We start from the raw sequence: 9,765 nt of genomic DNA, 5'->3' as shown, positions 1-9,765 counted from the left end.
CTTTGGTTTAGGCGTGACACTCAATTTGAGTTTTTATTGCTTTATATGCATTTCAGACCGAGTTGAGCACGTTTTTTGAGTTTGAATGTATCTTCATAGGAATGAGTTGTGTAGTCAAATTAATGGTCATTTAGGCTTCAGGAGGTAAACCTAAACTAAATACATGTTGAAATGTGTGCATAAGTCCTTTGGTTTAGGCGTGACACTCAATTTGAGTTTAACTGCTCTAAATGCATTTTCAGGCCGAGTTGAGCATGTTTTTTGACTTGGAATGTATCTTCATAGGAATGAGTTGTGTGATCAAATTAATGGTGATTTAGGCTTCAGGGGGTCATCCTGAACAAAATACATGTTGAAGTGTGTGCATAAGTCCTTTGGTTTAGGCGTGACACTCAATTTGAGTTTTTATTGCTTTAAATGCATTTTCAGGCCGAGTTGAGCACGTTTTTTGACTTGGAATGTATCTTCATAGGAATGAGTTGTGTAGTCAAATTAATGCTCATTTAGGCTTCAGGAGGTCAACCTGAACTAAATACATGTTGAAATGTGTTCATAAGTCCTTTGGTTTAGGCGTGACACTCAATTTGAGTTGTATTGCTTTAAATGCATTTTCAGGCTGAGTTGAGCATGTTTTTTGACTTGGAATGTATCTTCATAGGAATGAGTTGTGTAGTCAAATTAATGCTCATTTAGGCTTCAGGAGGTCAACCTGAACTAAATACATGTTGAAATGTATGCATAAGTCCTTTGGTTTAGGTGTGACACTCAATTAGAGTTTTTATTGCTTTAAATGCATTTTCAGGCCGAGTTGAGCATGTTTTTTTACTTGGAATGTATCTTCATAGGAATGAGTTGTGTGATCAAATTAATGGCGATTTAGGCTTCAGGGGGTCATCCTGAACAAAATACATGTTAAATTGTGTGCATAAGTCCTTTGGTTTAGGCGTGACACTCAATTTGAGTTTTTATTGCTTTATATGCATTTCAGACCGAGTTGAGCACGTTTTTTGAGTTTGAATGTATCTTCATAGGAATGAGTTGTGTAGTCAAATTAATGCTCATTTAGGCTTCAGGAGGTCAACCTGAACTAAATACATGTTGAAATGTGTTCATAAGTCCTTTGGTTTAGGCGTGACACTCAATTTGAGTTGTATTGCTTTAAATGCATTTTCAGGCTGAGTTGAGCATGTTTTTTGACTTGGAATGTATCTTCATAGGAATGAGTTGTGTAGTCAAATTAATGCTCATTTAGGCTTCAGGAGGTCAACCTGAACTAAATACATGTTGAAATGTATGCATAAGTCCTTTGGTTTAGGTGTGACACTCAATTAGAGTTTTTATTGCTTTAAATGCATTTTCAGGCCGAGTTGAGCATGTTTTTTTACTTGGAATGTATCTTCATAGGAATGAGTTGTGTGATCAAATTAATGGCGATTTAGGCTTCAGGGGGTCATCCTGAACAAAATACATGTTAAATTGTGTGCATAAGTCCTTTGGTTTAGGCGTGACACTCAATTTGAGTTTTTATTGCTTTATATGCATTTCAGACCGAGTTGAGCACGTTTTTTGAGTTTGAATGTATCTTCATAGGAATGAGTTGTGTAGTCAAATTAATGGTCATTTAGGCTTCAGGAGGTAAACCTAAACTAAATACATGTTGAAATGTGTGCATACGTCCTTTGGTTTAGGCGTGACACTCAATTTGAGTTTCTATTGATTTTAATGCATTTTTAGGCCGAGTTGAGCAGGTTTTTTGAGTTTGAATGTATCTTCATAGGAATGAGTTGTGTGATCAAATTAATGGTGATTTAGGCTTCAGGGGGTCATCCTGAACAAAATACATGTTGAAGTGTGTGCATAAGTCCTTTGGTTTAGGCGTGACACTCAATTTGAGTTTTTATTGCTTTAAATGCATTTTCAGGCCGAGTTGAGCACGTTTTTTGACTTGGAATGTATCTTCATAGGAATGAGTTGTGTAGTCAAATTAATGCTCATTTAGGCTTCAGGAGGTAAACCTGAACTAAATACATGTTGAAATGTGTGCATAAGTCCTTTGGTTTAGGCGTGACACTCAATTTGAGTTTTTATTGCTTTAAATGCATTTTGAGTCCGAGTTGAGCAAGTTTTCTGAGTTTAAATGTATCTTCATAGGAATGAGTTGTGTGATCAAATTAATGGTGATTTAGGCTTCAGGGGGTTATCCTGAACAAAATTCATGTTAAATTGTGTGCATAAGTCCTTTGGTTTAGGCGTGACACTCAATTTGAGTTTTTATTGCTTTATATGCATTTCAGACCGAGTTGAGCACGTTTTTTGAGTTTGAATGTATCTTCATAGGAATGATTTGTGTGGTCAAATTAAGGCTTAATTTAGGCTTCAGGGGATCATCCTGAACAAAATACATGTTAAAGTGTATGCATAATTCTTTTGGTTTAGGCGTGACACTCAATTTGAGTTTAACTGCTCTAAATGCATTTTCAGGCCGAGTTGAGCATGTTTTTTGACTTGGAATGTATCTTCATAGGAATGAGTTGTGTGATCAAATTAATGGTGATTTAGGCTTCAGGGGGTCATCCTGAACAAAATACATGTTGAAGTGTGTGCATAAGTCCTTTGGTTTAGGCGTGACACTCAATTTGAGTTTTTATTGCTTTAAATGCATTTTCAGGCCGAGTTGAGCACGTTTTTTGACTTGGAATGTATCTTCATAGGAATGAGTTGTGTAGTCAAATTAATGCTCATTTAGGCTTCAGGAGGTCAACCTGAACTAAATACATGTTGAAATGTGTTCATAAGTCCTTTGGTTTAGGCGTGACACTCAATTTGAGTTGTATTGCTTTAAATGCATTTTCAGGCTGAGTTGAGCATGTTTTTTGACTTGGAATGTATCTTCATAGGAATGAGTTGTGTAGTCAAATTAATGCTCATTTAGGCTTCAGGAGGTCAACCTGAACTAAATACATGTTGAAATGTATGCATAAGTCCTTTGGTTTAGGTGTGACACTCAATTAGAGTTTTTATTGCTTTAAATGCATTTTCAGGCCGAGTTGAGCATGTTTTTTTACTTGGAATGTATCTTCATAGGAATGAGTTGTGTGATCAAATTAATGGCGATTTAGGCTTCAGGGGGTCATCCTGAACAAAATACATGTTAAATTGTGTGCATAAGTCCTTTGGTTTAGGCGTGACACTCAATTTGAGTTTTTATTGCTTTATATGCATTTCAGACCGAGTTGAGCACGTTTTTTGAGTTTGAATGTATCTTCATAGGAATGAGTTGTGTAGTCAAATTAATGGTCATTTAGGCTTCAGGAGGTAAACCTAAACTAAATACATGTTGAAATGTGTGCATACGTCCTTTGGTTTAGGCGTGACACTCAATTTGAGTTTCTATTGATTTTAATGCATTTTTAGGCCGAGTTGAGCAGGTTTTTTGAGTTTGAATGTATCTTCATAGGAATGAGTTGTGTGATCAAATTAATGGTGATTTAGGCTTCAGGGGGTCATCCTGAACAAAATACATGTTGAAGTGTGTGCATAAGTCCTTTGGTTTAGGCGTGACACTCAATTTGAGTTTTTATTGCTTTAAATGCATTTTCAGGCCGAGTTGAGCACGTTTTTTGACTTGGAATGTATCTTCATAGGAATGAGTTGTGTAGTCAAATTAATGCTCATTTAGGCTTCAGGAGGTAAACCTGAACTAAATACATGTTGAAATGTGTGCATAAGTCCTTTGGTTTAGGCGTGACACTCAATTTGAGTTTTTATTGCTTTAAATGCATTTTGAGTCCGAGTTGAGCACGTTTTCTGAGTTTAAATGTATCTTCATAGGAATGAGTTGTGTGATCAAATTAATGGTGATTTAGGCTTCAGGGGGTTATCCTGAACAAAATTCATGTTAAATTGTGTGCATAAGTCCTTTGGTTTAGGCGTGACACTCAATTTGAGTTTTTATTGCTTTATATGCATTTCAGACCGAGTTGAGCACGTTTTTTGAGTTTGAATGTATCTTCATAGGAATGATTTGTGTGGTCAAATTAAGGCTTAATTTAGGCTTCAGGGGATCATCCTGAACAAAATACATGTTAAAGTGTATGCATAATTCTTTTGGTTTAGGCGTGACACTCAATTTGAGTTTAACTGCTCTAAATGCATTTTCAGGCCGAGTTGAGCATGTTTTTTGACTTGGAATGTATCTTCATAGGAATGAGTTGTGTGATCAAATTAATGGTGATTTAGGCTTCAGGGGGTCATCCTGAACAAAATACATGTTGAAGTGTGTGCATAAGTCCTTTGGTTTAGGCGTGACACTCAATTTGAGTTTTTATTGCTTTAAATGCATTTTCAGGCCGAGTTGAGCACGTTTTTTGACTTGGAATGTATCTTCATAGGAATGAGTTGTGTAGTCAAATTAATGCTCATTTAGGCTTCAGGAGGTCAACCTGAACTAAATACATGTTGAAATGTGTTCATAAGTCCTTTGGTTTAGGCGTGACACTCAATTTGAGTTGTATTGCTTTAAATGCATTTTCAGGCTGAGTTGAGCATGTTTTTTGACTTGGAATGTATCTTCATAGGAATGAGTTGTGTAGTCAAATTAATGCTCATTTAGGCTTCAGGAGGTCAACCTGAACTAAATACATGTTGAAATGTATGCATAAGTCCTTTGGTTTAGGTGTGACACTCAATTAGAGTTTTTATTGCTTTAAATGCATTTTCAGGCCGAGTTGAGCATGTTTTTTTACTTGGAATGTATCTTCATAGGAATGAGTTGTGTGATCAAATTAATGGCGATTTAGGCTTCAGGGGGTCATCCTGAACAAAATACATGTTAAATTGTGTGCATAAGTCCTTTGGTTTAGGCGTGACACTCAATTTGAGTTTTTATTGCTTTATATGCATTTCAGACCGAGTTGAGCACGTTTTTTGAGTTTGAATGTATCTTCATAGGAATGAGTTGTGTAGTCAAATTAATGGTCATTTAGGCTTCAGGAGGTAAACCTAAACTAAATACATGTTGAAATGTGTGCATACGTCCTTTGGTTTAGGCGTGACACTCAATTTGAGTTTCTATTGATTTTAATGCATTTTTAGGCCGAGTTGAGCAGGTTTTTTGAGTTTGAATGTATCTTCATAGGAATGAGTTGTGTGATCAAATTAATGGTGATTTAGGCTTCAGGGGGTCATCCTGAACAAAATACATGTTGAAGTGTGTGCATAAGTCCTTTGGTTTAGGCGTGACACTCAATTTGAGTTTTTATTGCTTTAAATGCATTTTCAGGCCGAGTTGAGCACGTTTTTTGACTTGGAATGTATCTTCATAGGAATGAGTTGTGTAGTCAAATTAATGCTCATTTAGGCTTCAGGAGGTAAACCTGAACTAAATACATGTTGAAATGTGTGCATAAGTCCTTTGGTTTAGGCGTGACACTCAATTTGAGTTTTTATTGCTTTAAATGCATTTTGAGTCCGAGTTGAGCACGTTTTCTGAGTTTAAATGTATCTTCATAGGAATGAGTTGTGTGATCAAATTAATGGTGATTTAGGCTTCAGGGGGTTATCCTGAACAAAATTCATGTTAAATTGTGTGCATAAGTCCTTTGGTTTAGGCGTGACACTCAATTTGAGTTTTTATTGCTTTATATGCATTTCAGACCGAGTTGAGCACGTTTTTTGAGTTTGAATGTATCTTCATAGGAATGAGTTGTGTAGTCAAATTAATGGTCATTTAGGCTTCAGGAGGTAAACCTAAACTAAATACATGTTGAAATGTGTGCATAAGTCCTTTGGTTTAGGCGTGACACTCAATTTGAGTTTAACTGCTCTAAATGCATTTTCAGGCCGAGTTGAGCATGTTTTTTGACTTGGAATGTATCTTCATAGGAATGAGTTGTGTGATCAAATTAATGGTGATTTAGGCTTCAGGGGGTCATCCTGAACAAAATACATGTTGAAGTGTGTGCATAAGTCCTTTGGTTTAGGCGTGACACTCAATTTGAGTTTTTATTGCTTTAAATGCATTTTCAGGCCGAGTTGAGCACGTTTTTTGACTTGGAATGTATCTTCATAGGAATGAGTTGTGTAGTCAAATTAATGCTCATTTAGGCTTCAGGAGGTCAACCTGAACTAAATACATGTTGAAATGTGTGCATAAGTCCTTTGGTTTAGGCGTGACACTCAATTTGAGTTTTTATTGCTTTAAATGCATTTTCAGGCCGAGTTGAGCACGTTTTCTGAGTTTGAATGTATCTTCATATGAATGAGTTATGTGGTCAAATTAATGCTAATTTAGGCTTCAGGAGGTCAACCTGAACTAAATACATTTTGAAATGTGTGCATAAGTCCTTTGGTTTAGGCGTGACACTCAATTTGAGTTTTTATTGCTTTATATGCATTTCAGACCGAGTTGAGCACGTTTTTTGAGTTTGAATGTATCTTCATAGGAATGAGTTGTGTAGTCAAATTAATGGTCATTTAGGCTTCAGGAGGTAAACCTAAACTAAATACATGTTGAAATGTGTGCATAAGTCCTTTGGTTTAGGCGTGACACTCAATTTGAGTTTAACTGCTCTAAATGCATTTTCAGGCCGAGTTGAGCATGTTTTTTGACTTGGAATGTATCTTCATAGGAATGAGTTGTGTGATCAAATTAATGGTGATTTAGGCTTCAGGGGGTCATCCTGAACAAAATACATGTTGAAGTGTGTGCACAAGTCCTTTGGTTTAGGCGTGACACTCAATTTGAGTTTTTATTGCTTTAAATGCATTTTCAGGCCGAGTTGAGCACGTTTTTTGACTTGGAATGTATCTTCATAGGAATGAGTTGTGTAGTCAAATTAATGCTCATTTAGGCTTCAGGAGGTCAACCTGAACTAAATACATGTTGAAATGTGTGCATAAGTCCTTTGGTTTAGGCGTGACACTCAATTTGAGTTTTTATTGCTTTAAATGCATTTTCAGGCCGAGTTGAGCACGTTTTCTGAGTTTGAATGTATCTTCATATGAATGAGTTATGTGGTCAAATTAATGCTAATTTAGGCTTCAGGAGGTCAACCTGAACTAAATACATTTTGAAATGTGTGCATAAGTCCTTTGGTTTAGGTGTGACACTCAATTTGAGTTTTTATTGCTTTAAATGCATTTTCAGGCCGTGTTGAGCATGTTTTTTGAATTTGAATGTATCTTCATAGGAATGAGTTGTGTGGTCAAATTAATGCTCATTTAGGCTTCAGGGGGTAATCCTGAACAAAATACATTTTGAAGTGTGTGCATAAGTCCTTTGGTTTAGGCGTGACACTCAATTTGAGTTTTTATTGCTTTAAATGCATTTTCAGGCCGAGTTGAGCAGGTTTTTTGACTTTGAATGTATCTTCATAGGAATGAGTTGAGTGTCAAATGAATGCTCACTTAGGCTTCAGGAGGCCAACCTGAACTAAATACATGTTGAAATGTGTGCATAAGTCCTTTGGTTTAGGCGTGACACTCAATTTGAGTTTTTATTGCTTTAAATGCATTTTCAGGCTGAGCTGAGCACGTTTTCTGAGTTTGAATGTATCTTCATAGGAATGAGATGTGTGGTCAAATTAATGCTCATTTAGGCTTCAGGAAGTCATCCTGAACTAAATACTTGTTGAAGTAAGTGCATAAGTCCTTTGGTTTAGGCGTGACACTCAATCACTTTCAGGCCAAGCTGAGCATGTTTTCTGAGTTTGAATGTATCTTCATTGGAATGATTTGTGTGGTCAAATTAAGGCTTAATTTAGGCTTCAGGGGATCATCCTGAACAAAATACATGTTAAAGTGTATGCATAATTCTTTTGGTTTAGGCGTGACACTCAATTTGAGTTTAACTGCTCTAAATGCATTTTCAGGCCGAGTTGAGCATGTTTTTTGACTTGGAATGTATCTTCATAGGAATGAGTTGTGTGATCAAATTAATGGTGATTTAGGCTTCAGGGGGTCATCCTGAACAAAATACATGTTGAAGTGTGTGCATAAGTCCTTTGGTTTAGGCGTGACACTCAATTTGAGTTTTTATTGCTTTAAATGCATTTTCAGGCCGAGTTGAGCACGTTTTTTGACTTGGAATGTATCTTCATAGGAATGAGTTGTGTAGTCAAATTAATGCTCATTTAGGCTTCAGGAGGTCAACCTGAACTAAATACATGTTGAAATGTGTTCATAAGTCCTTTGGTTTAGGCGTGACACTCAATTTGAGTTGTATTGCTTTAAATGCATTTTCAGGCTGAGTTGAGCATGTTTTTTGACTTGGAATGTATCTTCATAGGAATGAGTTGTGTAGTCAAATTAATGCTCATTTAGGCTTCAGGAGGTCAACCTGAACTAAATACATGTTGAAATGTATGCATAAGTCCTTTGGTTTAGGTGTGACACTCAATTAGAGTTTTTATTGCTTTAAATGCATTTTCAGGCCGAGTTGAGCATGTTTTTTTACTTGGAATGTATCTTCATAGGAATGAGTTGTGTGATCAAATTAATGGCGATTTAGGCTTCAGGGGGTCATCCTGAACAAAATACATGTTAAATTGTGTGCATAAGTCCTTTGGTTTAGGCGTGACACTCAATTTGAGTTTTTATTGCTTTATATGCATTTCAGACCGAGTTGAGCACGTTTTTTGAGTTTGAATGTATCTTCATAGGAATGAGTTGTGTAGTCAAATTAATGGTCATTTAGGCTTCAGGAGGTAAACCTAAACTAAATACATGTTGAAATGTGTGCATACGTCCTTTGGTTTAGGCGTGACACTCAATTTGAGTTTCTATTGATTTTAATGCATTTTTAGGCCGAGTTGAGCAGGTTTTTTGAGTTTGAATGTATCTTCATAGGAATGAGTTGTGTGATCAAATTAATGGTGATTTAGGCTTCAGGGGGTCATCCTGAACAAAATACATGTTGAAGTGTGTGCATAAGTCCTTTGGTTTAGGCGTGACACTCAATTTGAGTTTTTATTGCTTTAAATGCATTTTCAGGCCGAGTTGAGCACGTTTTTTGACTTGGAATGTATCTTCATAGGAATGAGTTGTGTAGTCAAATTAATGCTCATTTAGGCTTCAGGAGGTAAACCTGAACTAAATACATGTTGAAATGTGTGCATAAGTCCTTTGGTTTAGGCGTGACACTCAATTTGAGTTTTTATTGCTTTAAATGCATTTTGAGTCCGAGTTGAGCAAGTTTTCTGAGTTTAAATGTATCTTCATAGGAATGAGTTGTGTGATCAAATTAATGGTGATTTAGGCTTCAGGGGGTTATCCTGAACAAAATTCATGTTAAATTGTGTGCATAAGTCCTTTGGTTTAGGCGTGACACTCAATTTGAGTTTTTATTGCTTTATATGCATTTCAGACCGAGTTGAGCACGTTTTTTGAGTTTGAATGTATCTTCATAGGAATGAGTTGTGTAGTCAAATTAATGGTCATTTAGGCTTCAGGAGGTAAACCTAAACTAAATACATGTTGAAATGTGTGCATAAGTCCTTTGGTTTAGGCGTGACACTCAATTTGAGTTTAACTGCTCTAAATGCATTTTCAGGCCGAGTTGAGCATGTTTTTTGACTTGGAATGTATCTTCATAGGAATGAGTTGTGTGATCAAATTAATGGTGATTTAGGCTTCAGGGGGTCATCCTGAACAAAATACATGTTGAAGTGTGTGCATAAGTCCTTTGGTTTAGGCGTGACACTCAATTTGAGTTTTTATTGCTTTAAATGCATTTTCAGGCCGAGTTGAGCACGTTTTTTGACTTGG

At 36.3% G+C, this 9,765-nt stretch overlaps 1 long non-coding RNA gene across 1 annotated transcript; it reads left to right on the top strand.

Annotated features, from left to right (window-relative positions):
* Positions 1-229: 229 nt before the first annotated feature.
* On the top strand, positions 230-9,113 carry LOC127610739 (uncharacterized). Its single transcript, XR_007965009.1, has 5 exons — positions 230-443; positions 1,749-1,935; positions 3,429-3,615; positions 5,109-5,295; positions 8,819-9,113. It is a non-coding gene; the product is annotated as an uncharacterized LOC127610739 (long non-coding RNA).
* The last annotated feature ends 652 nt before the right edge of the window (positions 9,114-9,765 follow it).

This window comes from Hippocampus zosterae, chromosome 11 (assembly GCF_025434085.1).
Source record: "Hippocampus zosterae strain Florida chromosome 11, ASM2543408v3, whole genome shotgun sequence".
NCBI lineage: Eukaryota > Metazoa > Chordata > Actinopteri > Syngnathiformes > Syngnathidae > Hippocampus > Hippocampus zosterae.
Note: the sequence above shows the minus strand (reverse complement) of the source record. Positions and strands in the feature narration are given on the sequence as shown.